The sequence below is a fragment of the Psammomys obesus genome, unplaced genomic scaffold (assembly GCF_907164565.1).
Source record: "Psammomys obesus unplaced genomic scaffold, mPsaObe1.curated_primary_1811, whole genome shotgun sequence".
NCBI classification, from domain to species: domain Eukaryota; kingdom Metazoa; phylum Chordata; class Mammalia; order Rodentia; family Muridae; genus Psammomys; species Psammomys obesus.
Genome location: NW_026585987.1, coordinates 5853309 through 5875282, shown reverse-complemented (window position 1 = coordinate 5875282; position 21974 = coordinate 5853309).

The window sequence follows — 21974 nt, the reverse complement described above, 5'->3', positions numbered from 1 at the left end:
GCTCAGTGTCCATGTAGGTTCCCTAGTAAGGGGAACAGGGACTGTCTCTGAAATGAACTCAATGGCTGGCTCTTTGAACACCTCCCCCAGGGGGGAGGGGGGGCAGCCTTACCAGGCCACAAAGGAAGACAAGGCAGACAGTCCTCATAAGACCTGATAGGCTCTGGTCAGATGGAAGGGGAGGAAAACCTCCCCTATCAGTGGACTGGAGAAGGAGCATGAGAGGAGAGGATAGGGAGGGGGCTACAGCTGGGATACAAAGTGAATAAATTGTAATAAATAAAAAATAAAAATAATCTGAAAAGAAACATTTTTATTACCTTTAAAACTTGAATCAGTAGGTAAACTCTCTCAGAATTACTAGGGCCACTGATCTTCCTTGCCAAATCCTATCACTAAAATGAGCAAGTGTTTACCAATGACAAATGGAGAGAAAGACAAAAAATTTATCAAAATTATTTTATTAAGCTAACTTCACACTCCATCAAGAGTCCTATAAGAAAGGGACTTATAAGTCTACTTTAATGAATAAAGATGGAAAACTCAAGCAAAGAATGTTGCAGTGAAACAGACAATAAATAGTAAAGGTAATAATTTGTGCATCCATTGGATTTACCTCATAAAACAATTATTCCTGATCCACTGGTAAATATAAAACATGCTTGTTTTTCAATAGATGCAGGCTTTTCCTGGACAGATTGGAAATCCATCCCCTTACAGCCTATCAGTACTCTGGGGAACTGAGGGAGAGCTAGCTCATTATTTCTTTTTCTTCCTGCTAGTCTCTACCTTGATCTGGACTCAGGATGTCAAGGCCAAAGGACAGGACTGCTTGGGGCTCCTGCTGAATTATGGAGTTGGTCAGTGTGAACAGAAACTTGAGGGTTGGAGGAGAGGTTGGGCAAGCTGTTCGCTCCCTGCAGGGTGTCATAGCTCAGAGTGTGTGAAAGCAGCTTCTAGCTACCAGGCAGCTCTAACTCACAGTGCCTGCTCTCCGGGGGTGCAGTGATAGCAGGTCTAGGGAAGTGAAAACATGTTTTATTGGGTTTGTAGCTTACTCCTGCTCACACTTGTATACCTCTCTCTTCAATCAATAAGCCTCAAAAATCGCATCTGATGTATTATTAACCTGTGCTATGGGGTAAACTATGTGGGAAATAATGCTTCCAAAGAACTGCCTAGGTTAAAATGTGATCTTTAGAATGCCTCCTTATCCAGGGTAGCTGCCATCCTCAAGAGAATTTACAACTTAGACACACCCAGGAAAGCTTCTGGGAAATTACCATTAAACTCTCAGCCTCCAGAATGGAAAGAAAATCAATTTATAACATTCAAGCACCCAGCCTAAGTTATTTTATTAGAGAAACGCTAGGCAAACTGAAACAAACAACCCATTAAAAGGTACCTATTTTATTTTAAAAAGACACAATAAGCAACATGTTAATAATTAATAATAGAAAGTGTTTTTTTAATACATACATCAAGGCAAGACCCTCTTACATCTTCTGTTCTGTGCTGGGGGTCTACGTCTGAATACATCTGCATCACCTTGACCACAACACCTGGCAGAAGCAACTTAACATAGAAATTCTTTGTTTTGTTTTGTTTTGTTTGGGTTTAGTTGTTTTTTGTTTGTTTGTTTGTTTTGTTTTGTTTTTTGGCTTATAATTTCAGAGAGTCAGCTCATCCAAGCAGGAAGGGCATGGCCAGAAGCTCAGCTCCTAGACACAGGAGATTACAGTGATGGCCATTCATGACAGATAAGGAAGAAGTGAAGAAGGTAGGAAGTGGGTTATAGTCTTCACGTACCCATCCCTAGAAACCTGCTTACTCTAGCTCAACCACAGCTCATGCAGAATCCACATTCCCCTAAAACATTGTTTTTACCTGGGAACCAAGAAGTTATTACAATGATGATATTATGATGTCATTAAGAATGACTCTAACATTTCACCTATCAGAATGGCTAAGATCAAAAACTCAAGTGACATATGGTATATACTCACTTATAAGTGGATATTAGACATATAATAGGGATAAGCATACTAAAATATGTTCACCCAAAGAAACTGAGCAAGAAGGAGGACCCTGGGTAAGATGCCAATCCTCATTCAGAAAGGTAAAGGAGATAAACTTTAGAAGAGGGAGAAAACAGGAAACAGAGCAGGAGCCTACCACAGAGGGCCTCTCAAAGACTCTACCCAGCAGGGTATTAAAGTAGATACTGAGACTCATAGCCAAACATTAAGCAGAATGTAAGGAATCTTATGAAAGAAGGGGAAGATAGTCAGACCTGGAGGGGAGAGGAGCTCCACAAGGAGAGCAACAGAAGCAAAAAAATCTGGGCCCAGGGGTCTTTTCTGAAACTGATACTCCAACCAAGGACCATTCATAGAGATAACCTAGAATCCCTGCATAAATGAAGCCCTGTAGCTCATTCTCCAAGTTTTTTCCCTAGTAAGGGGAACCCAGACTGTCTCTGACATGAACTCAGTGACTGGCTCTTTGATCACCTCCCCCTGATGAGGAAGCAGTCTTACCAGGCCACAGAGGAAGACAATGCAGCCAGTTCTGATAAGACCTGATAGACTAGGGTCAGATGGAAAAGGAGAAGGACCTCCTCTATCAGTGGACTAGGGGAGGAGTATAGAAGAAGAAGATGGAGGAAGGGTGGAATTGGGAGGGGATAAGGGGGGGTACTACTGGTGGGATACAAAGTGAATAAACTGTAATAAATAAAAATAAATAAATAAAAATTTTAAAAAGCAAAAAAAAAAAAAAAAAAAAAAAACCTCAAGTGACAACTCATACTGGAGAGAATATGGAGAAAGGGGAACCCTCCTCCATTGCTGGTGGGAATGTAAACTTGTACAACCACTTTGGAAATCAATCTAGCACTTTCTCAGACAATTAGGAATAGTGCTACCTCAAGATCCAGCTACACCACTCCTAGGCATATATCCAAAATATGCTCAAGTATACAACAAGGACATTTGCTCAACCATGTTTATAGCAACTTTATTCATAATAGCCAGAATCTGGAAACAACCCAGAAGTCCCTCAATTGATGAATGGATACAGAAATTGCAGTAAATTTATACAATGGAATACTACTCAGCAATTAAAACCAAGGAGATCCTGAAATTTGCAGGCAAATGGTGGAAACTAGAAAAGATCATCCTAAATGAGATATCCCAGAAGCAGAAAGACATACATGGTATATACTTACTTATAAGTGGATATTAGACATATAATATAAGATAATCATACTAAAATCTATACACCTAAAGAAGCTAAGCAAGAAGGACCCTGGGTAAGACGCTCAATCCCCATTTAGAAAAGCAAACGAGATAGACATTGGAAGAGAGAGAAAACAGGAAACAGGACAGGAGCCTACCACAGAGGGCCTCTGAAAGACTCTACCCAGTAGGGTATCAGAGCAAATTTTGAGACTCATAGCCAAACTTTGGATAAAGTGCAGGGAATCTTATGGAAGAGGGGGCAATAGAAAGACCTGGAGGGGACAGGAGCTCCACAAGGAGAGCAACAGAACCAAAAACTCTGGGCCTAGGTGTCTCTTCTGAGACTGATACTCCAGCCAAGACCATGCATGGAGATAACCTAGAACTCCTGCAAAGATGTAGTACATGGCAGCTCAGTCTCCAAGTGGGTTCCCTAGTATGGGGAACAGAGGCTGTCTCTGACATGAACTCAATGGCTGGCTACTTGATCACCTCCCTCTGAGCAGGAAGCAGCCTTACCAGGCTACAGGGAAGACAATGCAGCCAGTCCTGATGAGACCTAATAGACTAGGATCAAATGGAAGGGGTGGAGGACACCCCCATCAGTGGACTAGAAGAGGGACATGGGAGGAGAAGAGGGAGGGAGGGTGGTATTGGGAGAGGACTAAGGAAGGGGCTACTCCTGGGGTTCAAAGTAAATATATTATAACAAATTTTTTAAAAAGGAAAAAAGGAAACAGAAAAGAATGACTCTAACAAAACCATACAGTATACTGCACTTTATCTAAGCTGTTTTAACTAATATTTTTCCAGGGCAGAGAAAAATAACCAATGTGTTTCAGTATAGTTTTTAAAGTCATAATATAAGATCATTTATACTTTTGAATATATAGCAACAATTCTGTTATAATAAGACATAAGAAGGCCAGCATTATCTCATAGTCTATCTAGAAATGCACTAAACTAGAATGTTGAAATGACATTAAAGGATAATATCAAGGACAATAAAAATTACTTTGTCTACCACAAGACTTTTTTCTTGGAAATTTTGAGTAGTTTAAACTATTGGACCTTTGATGTTCAGTTTTTTTTTTCCTACTAAAACAGTAAAGATACAAAATTGGCACATGAATCATATTACAAATAATAAAATGGTAAACATAATATAAGCAGGTACATTCATAACAGAAGCAGCAATGAAGATGATTGAAAAAATCTCCCCTTTCTTTTGTGATTTTAGGTATAGTTTAAGCTTTTAAAATATTTTATTAATTCTTTGAGGATTTCATATAATATATTTTGGGCATATTCAACACCAACTCCTCCAAAATCACTCTACCTCCCTAAATATACAACTTCGTGCTAACCTCTTAAAAAAACAAACAAACTGCCAGACAAATGAAAAGTTACTATGACCTGATACTACAAAGCAAATGCAATACCATGGAATCACCAAACACCCTAAATTAAATAATGGTCATTACAACCAATCCCAATGTATTATTTCTTGAAGCTTACCAAAACCCAAAATATATGTGGAAGAAATGAGAACCATCAGAAAAGACAACACTCGTCTTCCAATCATGGAAACATTTTAGGTTTTTAGATTAATTTTTAAGGTTCTTGATTTTATTATATAAATGTTTCTCCTGAATGAATGTGTATGGACATGTGTGTTCCTTGGATTCCTGGAGTTGTGGTTACAGATGGTTATGAGCCAACGTGTGAGTACCAGAAAATGAACCTGTGTCCTCTGCTAGAGCAACCACTGAGCCATCTCTCCAGCCCTGCTCCACGTCTTGTTAAATTAATTTTTGTGTGTTTGCATGTGTGTGTGCGTGCACCTTCCAAGGCGCCCTCATGTAGACACAGAGGACAACTGTTTACAAATGTTCTATTCTTTCCTTCCATTATGAGGGTCCTGTAGATCAAACTTAAATTGTTAGGCTTTGCAGCAAGCACCTTTACTGACACAGGATTTCACAAGGACATTTTCATACAAGTACATGATGCTCCTTTAGTATATTTCTCTACTAATCTTCTCACTCCTTGACTTTAGTCCCCTTTGTTCCCTGAGGAAGCTTTAGGTCTTTGGGAATGTCATATATACATGCATGATTATATATAAATGTATTTATGTATGTGTACATGTATATATACAAGATAAAATCTACTTTATACAAAGGAGAAAAAAATATGATATTTGTCTTTCTGAGTCTGACCTAGTTCTCTTAATATAATTGTCTCTAGTAGCATTCATGTCATGAATTCTGCAGCTATGACTATGGGTAATTGGTGAATAGACTGTTAAGAGAGTAGACTTAACCAGAGAGGGCAGAAGCATGCACAGGTAAAAATAGAAATTATTTATAAAAAACATAATTGTCATTTGTGGATCCATTTGTAAAAAAAAATGATTATGATAACAATAGCAGTGAACAGTTGAGGAAAAACATATAAAACTGGTTTGAAGTGAATTTTAAGCTTGATATGAAAAAATTATGACCAAATGTAATTATAGAAAATGTATCTTTACTTCAGAGTAGGAAAGGATTTATTATGAAGTTAAAATCCAAATTATAGTGAGAATATCAGTAAATTTTACTGTATTAAAATATTAAACATTCAGACAATCAAATGCTACCTAAAATAAAATTTAAAAATATTAAAATTAAAAAAACAAACAATAAACCAAGTAACTTTAGAAAGTTACTTGGAGGCTTCCCCATCAGAATAAAACTAATATAGATTTTCAGTGGATCAATAAGAAAGAACACAACCATGTGCACCAAAGAAAGATGAGTGATATCCCTGCACCAAAGCAGAGGAAGCGCTTTACACAAAAAGTAAAAGATCCTTATTCACGTTCTTATCAGAGAAATGAAAACTCAAAATCACTGTAAGGTATCGTTTCATCTCAATTGGAAAAAAAAATACTAGACAACAGGTCACTATCTAGTACTGAGAGATTTATGAGGTGATGTAAACGCACTCACAGCTTGATAAAACTGATTTAAAAATGATGTTGGACTACCCCTGGTTATATGTAGACCTGGCCTGTGACGGAGCCACTCCACTCAAAGATGAGTGGTCTGTGGAAACGCATATACACATGCACCAAGATCAAGGCAACAAAATGTTCATAAATAAGAGATGCTCCTAAATATCCACCAGTAACATAAGTAAATCCTAGTCACTATATACAGCGGGATAACAACGAAAACAAGCCAGTTTAGCAAGGATGAATCTCAAAACATAATACATTAAAAAAAAAAAAAAAAAAAAGAAAATCTTGAAAGAATATGTGCAGTCTGGTTCAACTTCTGGGGCATACAAAATGGACTAATTTTATAATATTTAGCCATATATGTTTAAATGTGTATATTTGTGTATATAAATATGTATTATATGTGTTCTAAATTGTTTGGCATATTTTCAATGAAAAGGAATCACTTGGACAAAGCCTACAACAGCGGTGCCTTCCAGTAAGAGATAGAAACAGATCTGCTCCTGCAGGCAGCAGGTGGTAAGGCATGAAGTTACTGTGTAATTCAAATGCTGATTCTGTACCGGCCCCCATTTGGTTGCAATGCTTGTTCTAAGAATCTTCTGTTTCCATGTTTTGTAAACACTGCTCCCCAGTTGTCCCCTGAAATGCCAATAAAGCAGTTTACAGTCAATTGCTGACCAGGGGAGAAAACAGGGATGGACTTATAGCCAACCAGGGGAGGAGACATTAGTAGGGGTATCAGCCATGGGCAGAGGTCCAGGAGAGAGGAGGAGAGAGCAGCTGGAGCAGAGAATGTCATGAAGTGCAATTATCTTGGGGGCTTACCCAAAGAGGGATATGAGGATATAAAACAGCATGTTTGTCTTTCATACTCATTTTCAGCTTTGCAACTGATAACAACTGGGGGTGTGCCGGAGCCAGCCAGCAGTTCTTGAGTTCTTGAGTCAGGAGTGAGGATTAATTTTAATAAAATGAACACACAGCACACAGGAAACCTTTTTTAAAGGTCCAGACTGGACAGCCACAGCAAAAGGCAGGCTGCTGCAGCAAGCAGTGCCAGCAGCAAGTCTCAAGTCTCTGCCTCCTCCTCTGCCTCTAGCCCTCTGACCTCTTTTATTGTCCGGAGTTACTTTTAGCCAGTAAAACATCTCAGAACAATAGGTTAATTTGCACAAGGATCTTGAGGAAGAGGTGTGACCCTCACAAGCTATCCCACCTGCTGTCACAAACAAAAGGAGATGGACTTGCAAGTTCTCCTCTGCCATTAATAAAGGCCTCCTAAAAGCCATCTCTCCACCGAGATTTAAATATCAAAGCAGGCTGCTGGAGTCATGGCTCCCGAAGGGAGGGGTGTGTGGGGTGTGTGTGTGTGTGTTAATAGTAATAAAACTGGGGCCTTGCTTTTGTTTGGTTTTGTTTTGTAATAATTAGAAATTTCAGAGCTGAGCCTATTAGTGCAGGCCTGTAATCCCAGCCGCTTTGGTTCTAGGGCAAGGAGAGAAACACAATGTATTTCATCCTTTAGCTTGATGGAGAAGTGCCTGAACACTCCTCCCCTGTGTCTATTCTCGGCAAATTCAAAGTTTTTTTTTCCAACTTTCCTCCTCTGGCTGCAGTTTTGGATGGTTCCCCACTGCCCTTGGCTTGGCATTCACTCACTCTTGCCCTTGGCTCCCACATCGCACAGCGCCATGCTTCCACGCTGCGATCACATTGACTTTCTCAATGCCGAATCCTCTCGTCCCCTTTGGACTGAGTTCCTAGGTCACGCTCTACCGCACCGCGTCAGCTTGAACTGCAAAGCTAAATACGCAGAAGGACGTAATTGAACATGCTAGTTGCCTCCGCTCTTTCTCAGCACTGGCCTGCGGCCCCCAGCAACAGTGCTGGGCTCTGCTCTCCTCCACTGTCGCTTGGGACCCCAGCTGCAGAGAAGGCAAGATGTAAATTCCCTCAGGTAAAGGGCCACAAGGCGAGAGTGTCACAAACACAGTGCTCTAAGTCTCCACCAGGACACAGCCCAAACAAATAGATACAACATGCGCCCCCAGGAGAACACAGAGGGGAGGACAGGGATGGAGCTGGTCAGCTAAGTTTCAGATAGGAAGAAGGAATTAGTGTGACACCTAGGAATTCCCAGAATGCAGCGCGCGTCTCCAAAAGTGAGAAGAAAGAATTCTGAATGGTTTTTTTGTTTTGTTTTGTTTTTTGTTTTTTTGTTTTTTGTTTTTTTTACTACAAAGAACTGGCAGACAATTGGGGAAACATGTGTGTGACATGATTTAAGCATTACACAGTATATACAAAATATACTGTTCCTCACATACCGTTCCGCCACTGTGCATACTTTTTGTATTCAGATATGGGTTCAGACACCTTTTAAATAATATTTACAAAATATTACACTGTTTTTTGAAAGAGCTTCCAGGTTTACAGAAATGGGAGAAGAATTAAAGGCAAGAGAATGGGAACATTCAGGATTCATTTTGTGTATGTACGTGTGTGTGTGTGTGTGTGCGCGCGCGCGCGCGCGCGTGCGTTTGTGTGTGTGAAATTACATAAAGACAATTTCAATTGATAAAGTATAAATACCTGATTAAAGGTGCTCTCCTCCCTCACATTTCTCACAGCACTAAAGATCTCAGGTAGCCACAGCGTGCTGAGACACTGACTACGATAAACAGAGAATCGCCCCCAGATTCGTGCGGATGTGTGAACACGTGTCTGTGCTGTCTGAATGTCCGAGCTCTACCAATTTCCCTACAGAGACTTGGCCAGAGAGTAGAAATTCAATCTTATATTCACACATGCACGAACACGCGCGCGCGCGCGCACACACACACACACACACACACACACACACACACACAGGGAAAGAGTAAGTAAATTAAAGAGCAGGTAAATAAATTAGTGTGATAAAAATGTGTTAAGCATATGATAAACGAAAAAACACAGAAATACTCCCTAATCAACCATTAGGCCCCTCTCCCGCTGTTCTGCTCGCCCCCTCTTAGAGTCTCTCCATAGAAGTGGGGGTCATAGGAAGTAGGGTGCAGCCCAGCTCGTCTAGTTTCTGTAACATGGCTTTTTTTTTAAATTTTACTTGAAATCTGTTCATTTTCAGTTACGTTAAACAAAGGACTGATGATCTGAAACAAATTTAATCTAATTAGGTGTCTGACAAGTGTAAACAAACAGCAGTAAACCTATCAAGATAATTTTTTTTTTAAATTTTCCCTCAATATGCCTACGACCCCATATCATCAACCCCTACCGCTCACTACCTGGCCCTCTAGAGTCACTTGTTATTATTACTGTGCCTTAGCCTAGAATGCTGCACAGATGGAACAATACTGCACATAACGGGGTCAGACAGTGCTGGACAAACCTCATTATGTCAACTTTATTGGCTAAATCCGAAAATGGGGCCCCCTCCTGAATTATACAGGTAGGGCCTGAGTCTGGAGACAAATGTCCTTAAAAGTGATGGACTAGATAGTCACAGGAAGACAGAGAACCTTTCCTTTGTCATCCTTTAAATATCTATAGAATCTTATTTATTAATATGTGTATAGTAATTGTACAAAATAAAGTTTCCTAATGGCATTTTCTTGCATGTACATAATGTATTGTGATTATATTGACACCTCTCTTCTAATAGGCCCTTTCTTCTCCCTAAATAGTCATTTTTCTACTTTTGGGGGATTTTATTTAATCTATATCCCCCACACAAGAGAATCATACAATAATTGTCTCTCTCAGTCTGGTTTATATCACTTAACATGAAAATCTCCAGTACCATCTCTTCTCCTGAGAATCGCATGGCATTGTTTTCTTTGTGGCTAAATAATACTATCTTGTGTACAGTGTGTTCCACTTTCTTTATCCGTTCATCCACTAACGGATACTTACCTTGATTTTGAGTCTGTGACTATCGGCAATAGTGTGCATGCGAAGTTATCTCCGTTGTGTGATGGCTTTGGATCCCTTGGGCTCCATGAGTGTTATAGCTAGATAGTTCTCCTTTTAAGTTTTTTAATATCTTCCTCTCACTTTCTCCATTAACTTATTCCTTTATTTCTTGTATCAGTCTAGATGTCAGTCAATCAATTTTTCCAAGATGATTACATGTATATATTAATAAGTGTATCTGGACTCTCTCTGTTTAATGTGGTTAAATGGCTGGTTTCATAAGTCATCTTGCTTTGTTTTCCAAGTGTTAATTTGCTTTTTTTTTTTGTACTTTTGAATTGAGTTTTTTTTTTTACTACTCCTTTTATCTCTTTTGTTGGTATACTAACTGTACTTCTTTCTAATTTTTTTTAAAATGTACTGCATATTTATGAGTATTTTGCCTGCATGTATGTCTGTGTATCATGTGGTTGCCATTCTTGGTCTCCAATGACAGCAGAAAAATGGTATTAGACCTTTTGGAACTGGAGTTTCAGATGGTTGTGAGCCATCATATGGATGCTGGGAATCAAACCCAGGTCCTCTGGAGGATCAGACAATGCCCTTAACCGTTAAGCCATTTCTCCAGCCCCCTAAGTACACCTAGCTTAGAGGATTTTAGTGTTTGCTTTAGAATTTGCATTACATGTCTCTGACTTACCACAATGTCATCACATCAAGTAGTACTTTCTGCCATTAATGCAAGACTTACAGCTGTGTACCTGTTCCTCAGCGCATTTTGCTCACCTCATTCCTCACAGGATAATTGTTTTATATAATGTATGCTGCACAGCTACACAATTGCTTTGAATATTTTCTTTTATTAATTTACTTCCTGCAATATGCTTCTTTTAACTTCTTGCACACTAAAATACACTTACAGTACCTGCTTTAACCCACTCTCTGAGTCTTTTTTAAAATTGATTCACCCTATCTTTCTGGTTATGGGTCATGTGTTCCTGTTCCTTGGCATGCTGAATAATCTTCTTGATTTTAGGATGTTTATCCTATATTATATGGTTAGTATCCACTTATAAGTGAGTACATACAATTTGTATCTTTCTGCCTCTGGGATACTTCACTCAGGATGATCTTTTCTAGTTCCATCCATTTGCCTGAAAATTTCATGATTTCATTGTTTTTAACTGCTGAGTATTCCAGTGTATAAATGCACCACAATTTCTGTATCCATTCTTCAATTGAGGGACATCAAGCTTGTTTCCAGATTATGACTATTTTGAATAAAGCTGCTGTGAAAATAGTTGATCAAAAGAACTCAAAAAGTTAAAAACCAACAAACCAAGTAATCCAATTAAAAAATGGGATACAGAACTAAATGGAGAATTCTCAACAGAGGAACATTGAATGGCAGAAAAACACTTAAAGAAATGTTCTACTTTCTTAGTCATCAGGGAAATGCAAATCAAAACAATCCTGAGATTTCACCTTACACCTATCAGAATGGCTAAGATCAAAAACTCAAGGGACATGCTTGAGAGGTTGTGGAGAAAGGGGAACCCTCTTCCATTGCTGGTGGAAATGTAACCTTGTACAACCACTTTAGAAATCAATCTGGCACTTTCTCAGAAAAATTAGGAATAGTGCTACCTCAATATCCAGCTATACCGGTCCTAGGCATATATCCAAAAGATGTTCAACCATACAAAATTAAGGCAATATCTTTCTCAGGACTTCCTTGAAGTCTTGCAGTACCTTAATGCTTCAAGATGTCCTTTCTTACTCTGGTTACTGGCCATACAGGTGTTCCCAGTCCTCTTTGAACTATGGCACTTCTGTCTCCCACTCCCTCACTGTGGTTATTTCCCTATTCTTGTTTCCCTTGTAAGCTGTATTAGTCAGGATTTTTCTTGAGAAACATAAGCAATGAAATTAGTATATAATTGGAGAAGACTTATTTGATTGATTTACATAATACAGGCTGGATATTCCCACCGTGGAGAAGCTGAGAACCAGTGGTTGCCTAGTCTGCACAGCTGGATGTCCCTTTAGCACCAATTTGATATGAAAGGCCTGAAGATTCCTGCAGAGCTACTGGCCTTCAGCAACTATTGGAAGGTTACAGAATGTGGATTCTAATGTAACATTTCAAGCCTAAGAAGCTGGAAGAGGAAACTATAGAGTAGGTAGACTTCCTGCTGAGGAATGATGCCAAGCAGGCAAAAGGCAAAACCTCTTCCCTCAGATGTTAGATACAGGCTGATGTTAGGAGCCCACATTCTAGGTAGGCTTTTCTCACTTTGGTTAATTTAATAAAGAAAGTCCCTTGCGGCCCTGTCCAGAGGTTAATGGAATGTAGGCCATCCTCCACAGGTGAGCCCCGAGGCTTGAGTCATGGATGACTGTAGAAGCTAAGCTAACTAAACTCCCATGTTTTCAGATTCTTAGGGATTCTTGGAAATTGAAGATAGGGTTCATTTAATCTCCATTGTCAAGTAAAAATGCAATTATGAGTATTCTGTCCTGCCTAACAGACACAATAACAGAAAACAAGGTCAAAAGTCACAGAATGGCTTGCCCGAAAATATTCAGCTCATTAGTAGAAAAACTGAGTCTAAATCCAGATCTCACGACCCACAATTCTTTGTTCTATGTTTTTTGTCCAAGGCAAAGAGTAACAGCTTTTTCCCAAAATCACAGTAATGCCAAGGAATGATTTAACAGATGCGGAGAAACTACTGGCATTGAAGCTTTGCTAGTTATTGCCAAGGCTCTTAAGCAGGATCCATCCCAATGTGTGTAGACCAGAGGCCCCTGTACCATCCCTGCAGCTTTCTCTGGATTGTAGATGGCACAGCTAGAGACAGGTGCTTAGGGCTAATGCTAGACATACTTTACTTTGCTGTTCCCCATTTGCCTCTTGCTAACCTCAGTTTCTGTACATGAGAAATGAAAATAAAACAAGTACCTCCATCATGGATATATGGTGAGGTTTAATTCACAAACATTCATTGCTATTATTGTTTTATTATATTGTGACAATGCTTCCAGAGAATATTTTTTTGCCTTCAACAACAGAGGCTGAGAGTTCTCCCCCCAAGAGAATCAAAAGCAGCCCATTGTATTATGTACTTTCATTTACCTTTGCTTAGGAGAGGCTCTATAGGACTTGGCACCAAAATCAAAAAATAAAAGCCTTTGTACCAATAAAATGATTCACACTCTCTTTATGGCCAGGCACCTGAAGGTATGTATGTACACCACAGGAATGTAATGCTGCTTTAACTAAACAATGCAAGAGTGTAGAAATCTTGAAAGACACACAGAAAACTCTGTGAAAGTCACAGTGAGAGGTAGCCAACGGGTCGATTGGCTGATGAAATTATCCCTCTTAGTGACACCAATTTTTCAAGAGAAGGATAAACTGTTTTCTGCCACCTGCCATACCTTCAAATTAAGCAATCCAGGCAATTTTCTTAGCCATGTGAAAAAAAATCAGGCAAAGGCTAGGAACGAAGGCGTCCTCCGCTGCCTTTCGTACAAGTCAAAGGCTGTGATTATTGGCTATAAATTCTATATACGTAAAACTGTCTTTTTCTAACTGCTGCTTAAAAACCAGTTCTTTGAGCAGCAACTTGAGCTTGTTTTTTAATTAAAGTATGACAAAAATCAACAGGAAACTTTCCAAACCCTGGACGGCCAGTAGATATTTATATAAAACGGAATCCTAATGGCATGATGGCATGCGCTAAGCAACCACTAACCAGAGCTGGCTGTTTAAGTGTGCTAAGAACAGAGGCTGCTTATTAGTGCAAAGCAGCTACCTCTAAGCCCCAACCCCTTTCACCAACCTCTTTGGTGGAAGCCATATGGACTTCAATCATTTCTAAATCTCTCATATCAATCCTACTTCATATTTGGCAAATAACCAGAGAAGACCAAATGTTAGCATGCATCTTAGCAAAAACTGATGGCCACATAATTACATATGAGCAACAGTAAATGGACTCAGCATGTTGTGTTCATATATAGATTATATAGATGTGTGTTTGTATAGATAACAGTAATAATTTTAAAACAGGTCATGAATTTGATAAGGAGTGGATGTGCTCACGGGAAGAGAAACATAAAAACAATGTAAATACAGTAGTCAGGTGTAATATTCTCCAAAAAAAGTAATTTAAAGAATATAAAATTCAGATAACTGTGACAAATTTCTAGTAAGTTTATTTTCTGGCTTCCATTGCTTTCTCCTACCAACCTCCAAAATTAAAGGTTAATGTTAATGTTCTTGGCTATCCTCCATAACATTGGGACACACCCTATTGCTGAAGATACCACATGTTTGACTCATAGAACATGGAAAATTCAAGCTGTTTGGTACTGACTTGTAAGCTTTATCCCTTCTGGCTAGCTCTCATAGTGGGAGAATGTGCTATTTGGGCTATAGAAGAAGAAAAGTAATCACCAATCCAGCTTTGAATCATGCAAGCTTCAATTAATAGTCTGGCAAGACATCTCTATCAGAGCAATAGTGGCATGAATATCCTGGTAGTAAGCCACTACTTTCTGATTAGATTTAATGACTATTCCTTAAGATGAAACTCATAAATGGCACCATTATTAGGGGTCTGTTGCTAGATGGGTCGGTCATAGACTTTAAGGACAAACCTACTACCATTACTCTACTAAATGAACATAGTATTAAATAGACCTTTACTAAATCAGCATTATACCTATAGTACCCTTACCAGCCTTCATCAGAGAAGCCTTTTTTTTTTCCAGTGGGTGGTGATTAACACAGATACCCACAAGTAGTCATGGCTCAGAGAATAAGATACTGCACTATGCTAAGAGCTAGACAAGCCATTTGTATCACACCACTTTCTCCCAGGGTTCAGAGATCATTGGAGAAGAGAAGACAGTAAGACTGTAAGAATGAAAAACAATGGATGATTGATTACAAGAAAACAGCACTTTCTGGACACAGCAGGGCACTTGCACATATGAACTCACGGCAACTGACAACTCATGAACAAGAACGATCCATGCAAACTCAAGCCAGACATAATCCTAACATACAAAAGAGAGTTGGGCATGAAGTCCTACCCCTATAAGAAGGTATTGGTATTTGATAGCTTCAGATAGAAGAAAAGTCACTTTTCATTAAAGTCTGGCCTGTGGGAGATCAATCACTTTCTAGTGGGAGAACACACTTGCAAAAAATATATGGCTAGCATCAGTTGTACTTGATGAGTTTAAAAGTTAAAAGAAGGCATAAATCTGCGCAGGTAAGAAAGGGTGTGGATGTGAGAGAAAAATAGTGAAGGGTAAATACAAGCAAACTGCACTGTATAAATTTATTTAAAAACTAAGAAAGATGAAGAAAATAAAGAAATTACAGCATTAGTTAATTAAGGTCAGTCTTATATTACACACAGAGACAGAGAGATTTTGTTTAACAATTTCATAAATTGCTATAATATACTCTGATTACTCTATTTCTTCAACCTCATTTATCTCTCTCCCTTCTCTTGTCAGCCCTACCCTTCTCGTTGTTAATTGTTTTAAAACATGAATTGTAAAAAAATAGAATTTTCCTTACTTTTTGTTTTAAACATACATCATGGCTATAACCAATGTACCTGTGAGAATCTACTGAATATATGAGCCTGTGGAAAGTTTAATGACTGAAATATTTGAATGAATGTTTATACTGCTACCTTGTGTTCTCTAAGCTCCAAATGTCATAAACTTGAGGAGCAGAATCATTTTCTATGAAATAGTTATAAACTATAGACTTCTTCATTATTCAAAACCAAAGACTAATTTTAGGGATTAGGACCACAATATGTTCACAGTTTCCTCAGTGTGTTCATTTGTTTCTATTGATATAATTTCCACATGACTCTTATCTATGTGAACTTTTGAACTCAAGGCCAAAAACAGTGAATCTGATAAGCATGTATCTACATGTGTGCATGTATACTCACAAACACATATACACACACTCTCTTTTTCTCTTTCTCTCTCAAAATATTTCTCTTGGGAAATATATGTGTCTTAGATAGGATTTTATTGCTGTGAATGGAAACCATGCCCATGGCAAATCTTGTAAAAGAAAACCTTTAATTGAGGCTGGCTTACAGTTCAGAGGCTTAGTCCACTATTACCAAGGCAGCAGGCATGGCAGTAGGCATGGCAGACATAGTGTTGGAGAGTTAGATAAGAGATCTACATCTAGATCAGCAAGCAGTAGGAAGAGAAAGTGAACCACTGGACCTGGCTTGGGCTTCTGAAACCCACCTCCAGTGACATACTTTCTCCTAAAAGGCCACACTTATTCCAACAAGGCCACACCTCTTAATAGTACCATTCCCTATGAGACTACGGAGGCCATTTTAATTCAAACCACCACATTCTACTCCCTGTACATTTAGGTTTGTACTGATATCATAATGCAAAATGCAATGTAGTCCAACTTCAGAAGTCCCCATAGTCTTTCACAGTATCAGCACATTTAAAATTTCAAAGTCTCTTTGTGGACCCATGCAATCTCTTAACTGTAATCGCCTATAAATCAAAATGAAAAAACAGATCACATACTTCCAATATATAATGGTACAGGATATATATTACCACCCCAAAAGGGAGAAAATGGGCCATAGTGAGTAAATATTAGAAGAAAACAAGACCAAAAACCAGCTGGGTAACTCTAAACTTGCATCTCCGGGTCTGATGTCAAAGTACTCTTCAGATTTCCAACTTCTTTCAGCTTTGTTGACTGCAACACACTTCTTTCTCTTGGGCTAGTTCCACTTCCTGTTAGTAGCTTTCCTTGGCAGGTAACCCAGTACTCTGGCATCTCCAAGATTTTGGGGTCTCCATTACAATCCAGACTTCAGGTTTCCAGCTTCATGCAATGGCTTCTCTGGGCCTCCATGCAGGGATACATCTGTCAAAGCCTGGTCTCAGCAGCTTTCCTTAGTCATTGAGGGAGATTCCATAACCCATTTCTTGTATCCTTGATTCTAAGACAGAACCACATGACCAAAGCTGCCAAGTTCTGCTACTTCCAGCTGGGACTGAAACATGACCCTCCCCCTATATATTTTCACCAGTTTTCTATTTTCCATGGTTTCCTTCACTGCCTAAGCTTGACTGTCCTGAAACTTGATCTGTAGACCAGGCTGGCCTTGAACTTGGAGTTGTGCCTGTCCCTGCCTCCCAAGTGCTGGGATTAAAGATGTGAGCCACCACAGCTAGCCCTAAAGTTTTCTTAAATTGGCTTAGATGAGTGAGGTCTTGCCCTAAAGTCACCACTCCCTTTATTCCCTTTTAGCTTTAGGTTTTACTTTAATATGCTTATCTCCTTCAATACAGGACTTTGAATACAACTCTTTTACACACCCTGATCCCCTTTTCTCTTCAACCTGTACATTTTGTTTTTGTCCTTGCTTCTTTTCACTACAGAGCTGCATAAGTATGACTACTAATAACCAAGCAACACAATCAATACTAGGTCATCTGGAAATCTCCTCTGCCAAAGCTGTTAATCTATAACTCTTCACTTTAGCCTCAGGGGAAAAAAAAAAATTCTTTTGGACAAGAGCAAAAAGCAGCCACATTCTTTTCCAAAATATCACAAGATGGCCACATACTAATCTTATTCTCCTCTGAAACTTCTTGAGCTGAGCTCCTCAGTTCACATCATCCTCAAGACCATCTTCTATACCCCTAGTAATATGGCCTATTAAGCCACAAAAAAAAGTTCAGTTGCTTTTCTAGTCCAAAGTCCTAAAGTGTTCCATATTTCTCCAAACAAATGCAGAGTCAAGCCTATCACAACAATATTCCAGTCCCTGGTACCAGCTTCTGACTTAGTGAGGATTTTATTGCTGTGGATAGACTCATAGCCAGTCTTATAAAGGAAAACACTTAACTGGGGTTGCCTTACAGTTCAGAGGGTTAGTACATTGTTGTCATGGTGGAAAGCATGGTGGTAGGCAGACTAGTAGCAGAGAGTTGTACATCCAGATCCAGAGGCAGCAGCCAGACAGAGACAGACTAGGTCTGGATTGAGCCTCTGAAGCCTACCCCCATGACACACTTCCTCCAACAAGGGTACACCTAACCCAATAAGGAGATACCTCCTAATAGTGCCCTTCCCTATAGGCCGATGATACCTCCTATTGTGCCTTTCCCTATGGGCCTATGAGAGCCATTTTCATTCAAACTATTATAACACAGATTCTTGGATCATGATTTTAAGCCAAAAATCAATATTCCAAATGTCATTTCTCTGACACAAAGATGTAATAACTGAAATAGTCAAAAATAGTTGTTTCTTTCTGGCTTCAGAGTTGAATAAAGAAGCATTAGCTTTTCCATTGCTGTTGCCAACAGATATATTGTCCACACAGTGAGACAGCAAGTCCCAAGAGGTCTTCTGACTCTCTCACAGTTCCCTATTTGGATAGAAAAAGTGATTACAGAGGTATGAGGGCCAAGCTACTAGGCAAGATCAGGCTTGTTGAATTCTTGTCATAGATCCTTGATGGTCAGAAGCGAATCCACAGGATTTCAGTCAAAGAGAAATCATCCAAAAGTAGACATTTTCCCATCTCAACACACACAAGATGAGACTTGCACATTGTTCTGAGACTAGGGTCGGATCCAGGGGAGCCCCCTCTTTCCTTCTGAACAGAATGTGCAGAGACCTTTGGAGAAGTTTCTAGAACCCCTGTTGACAAGGATTCTTCCAATTTATCATTTGCATTCTTCCCAATCCTAAACCTTTACAGAAGTTTAACCACTTGAGCTAGTAAAAAAAACATTTAGTTGTTTGTAAAAATGGGAGGCACAATAATGTCGTGTGTAACCATGCTTCTGCTACCAGAGAGCCCTTCTATAGACATGATTCAGATGGAACACCTGTCTCATCTCACGGAGATTCAATTAGGCTTACAGTAACTTTTGTTTCTGTCTTTTGTTTGCTCAGTTCTGGTTGCTTCAGGTAAATGATACCCATAGCTACTTACCAGCTATTAACTTTTAAATACCTCTACCTCCTGTTTATATATATATATCCAAGAGAATTTCTTCATAATGATAGAGTTAGCAATGTGTCTTTAATCAGCTATTTAGCACTACCCCTAAAATGCCTTATAGAATTAATTCAGTAATCTATAAATAAGTGCTTAATTAAATTTATTGTGATATATTATATAGCATTGTATCATTTGTGTATTACCTACCTAATTTGATTTATTTGTACATTCTCCACAGTTCATTGTAAACTATATGCTCAATAAATTAAAATGAGTGACACAATGAGCAGAAAAATAAACATACATGAGTTCACTTGTGTCTGTGTTCCTTCAATTCTTTTCATCATCATTACCTCTTACTGTGATGACTCTTCATTTTCTCCTTCTGAATTCATAAGTTCCATTTATAGGTGGGAGTGAATAAAGCAGCAAGAAGCAGAGATAGTTGTAGTTTAGAGTTGGGAAAAGAGGAAGAACCTGGTGGGATGAATGAGGAAGCTGTGAGAGATGCTTTAATGGTAGCTGAAACACAGTCCTAATAAAAATACAATTCTTGTACTATTCCAAGTGTGGCCATAACTCATTATGTCTTTACAGAATACATAGTCCAAGAGTACAATAGTGGCATGAACGTTATAGGGGTATGGGATATAGGATTTCCATGCCTGGTACTAAATATCTGATGCAGAAACCTTGCAGGAAACTTATAATCCCCAGGAATTAATATATTACTATTATTTCCATAAATGGTCAATATCAAACTAAATTTGTACCTCTTCAACCATAGATCAGTGCAGCTATCAGAGAAGGTTCTTTGTGTAGTGGGCAGTGGTTAACAGAGAAACTCACAACTAGTCAAAGTGCAGAGAATAAGTGCCTTTTGTTCCCTACATTACATCATCTCTTCTCAAGGCTTAGGGACCATGGTGGAAAAGTGAGCTGAAAGGTCTAAGAGTCAGAGGTCAGAGAGGACTGGGGTGAGAAACTGTGTTCTGGACATGGCATGATCACCACAATTAGGAATGAAATCACAGCAGCTGCTGTTACCTGCACCAGGACAATCCAGTTAATATTGTAGCATGGAACAGGGAGGGGATCCAGAGCCCCACTTCTTGCTGCAGAGCTGTTGACAATTGGACTGTTTTAAAGAGAAAGGGCCAGCTTTATTTAAGGGGTTGGCCTCTGGTAAGTCAACTATCCACTGGGGTAAGTCCTCATATACATGAGCAACACAAACAAGACATTAAAAGTGGAACATAAAGTTTAAAAGTAGGGAGGAAGGATGTAGGCAGAATAGGGAGTGAATATGACCAAGACGAATTGTATGCATGCATAAATTCCTTAAAAATTAAAGTATAAAAAGAAGGCATTTAAGTCCCTGTATTGTAATAGGAAACACTTTGTGGTTAATTAATTAATGTACACCAAATGCTAACACTTTTAATTTCTGCAAGCATATTTTCTTCTCAGTAGCCCTTAGAACTTTTTCCAAAATTGATCATGTACTAGGACACAAAGAAAGTCTCAACAGATATAGGGAAATTGAAATAACACCATTCATTCTATCTGACCACAATGGATTAAAGCTGGATATCAAAAACATAGAAACAACAGAAAGATGCGATATCATGAAAGCCAAACAACTCACTATGAAATGAAAACTAGATCAAGACAGAAATTAAGAAATGGATACAGAAATTGTGATATATTGACACAATGGAACACTACTCAGCAATTAAAAACAAGGAAATCATGAAAATTTCAGGCAAATGGTGGGAACTAGAAGAGATCATCTCAGAAGAAGAAAAACACACATGATATATATTTACTTGTAAATGGATAGTAGACATATAATATAGGATAAACATACTAAAGTCTGTACACCTAAAAAAGCTAAGCAAGAAAGAGGATCCTGGGTAAGATGCTCAATCCTCATCCAGAAAGGAAATTAAAAGCTTTTTGAAATTGAATCCAAATAAAAATAAACCATATTCTCTAGTGTTTGGGTGGAATGTTTTGTAGATATCAGTTAGGTAAATTTGATTTATATTACTTAACTCCAGCATTTCTCTGTTTTGTTGTTATCTAGATGACCTGTCTATGGGCAAGAGTGGAGTATTAAAGTCAACCACTATTAGCATGTGAGGGTCAATATGCCAGTTACACTGCAGTACTGTTTTTGTTTGTTTGTTTGTTTTTACAAACTTGAGTGCCCTTGTGTTTGATACACAGATGACAGGAACTGCAATGTCCTCTTGGTAGATTTTATTTTGATAAATATGTAGTGTCCTTCCCTATCTCTTACGATTAGTTTTGGTTTGAAGACTATTTTATCTGATGTAAAAATAGCTATGCCTACTTTCTTCTTATGTGCATTTGCATGGAGGAAAAATTTCTATTCTTTTACCCTAATATACTGTCTGCCTTTGCTGGTGAGGTATATTTATTGAATGCAGCAGAAAAGCAGTCCCTGTTTTCTAATCCAGTCTGTTAGTCTATGTATTTTTATTGGGGGGATTAAGAACATTAATATTGAAAGTTATTAATGAACAGTGTTATTTCTATTTCCTGAAGTGACATGGGCTTTTCTCCACTTCTTTTGGCGAACTGTTCTGGGATTATTATATATTGTGTCTTCTTGAGTGTAGTTAACCTTCTTTTTAGACTTTTCTTCCTAGTGTTTGCTGTAGAGTTTGATTCATTTTTTTAACTGTTTTAAATTTTTTATTTATCACAATTTATTCACTTTGTATCCCAGCTATA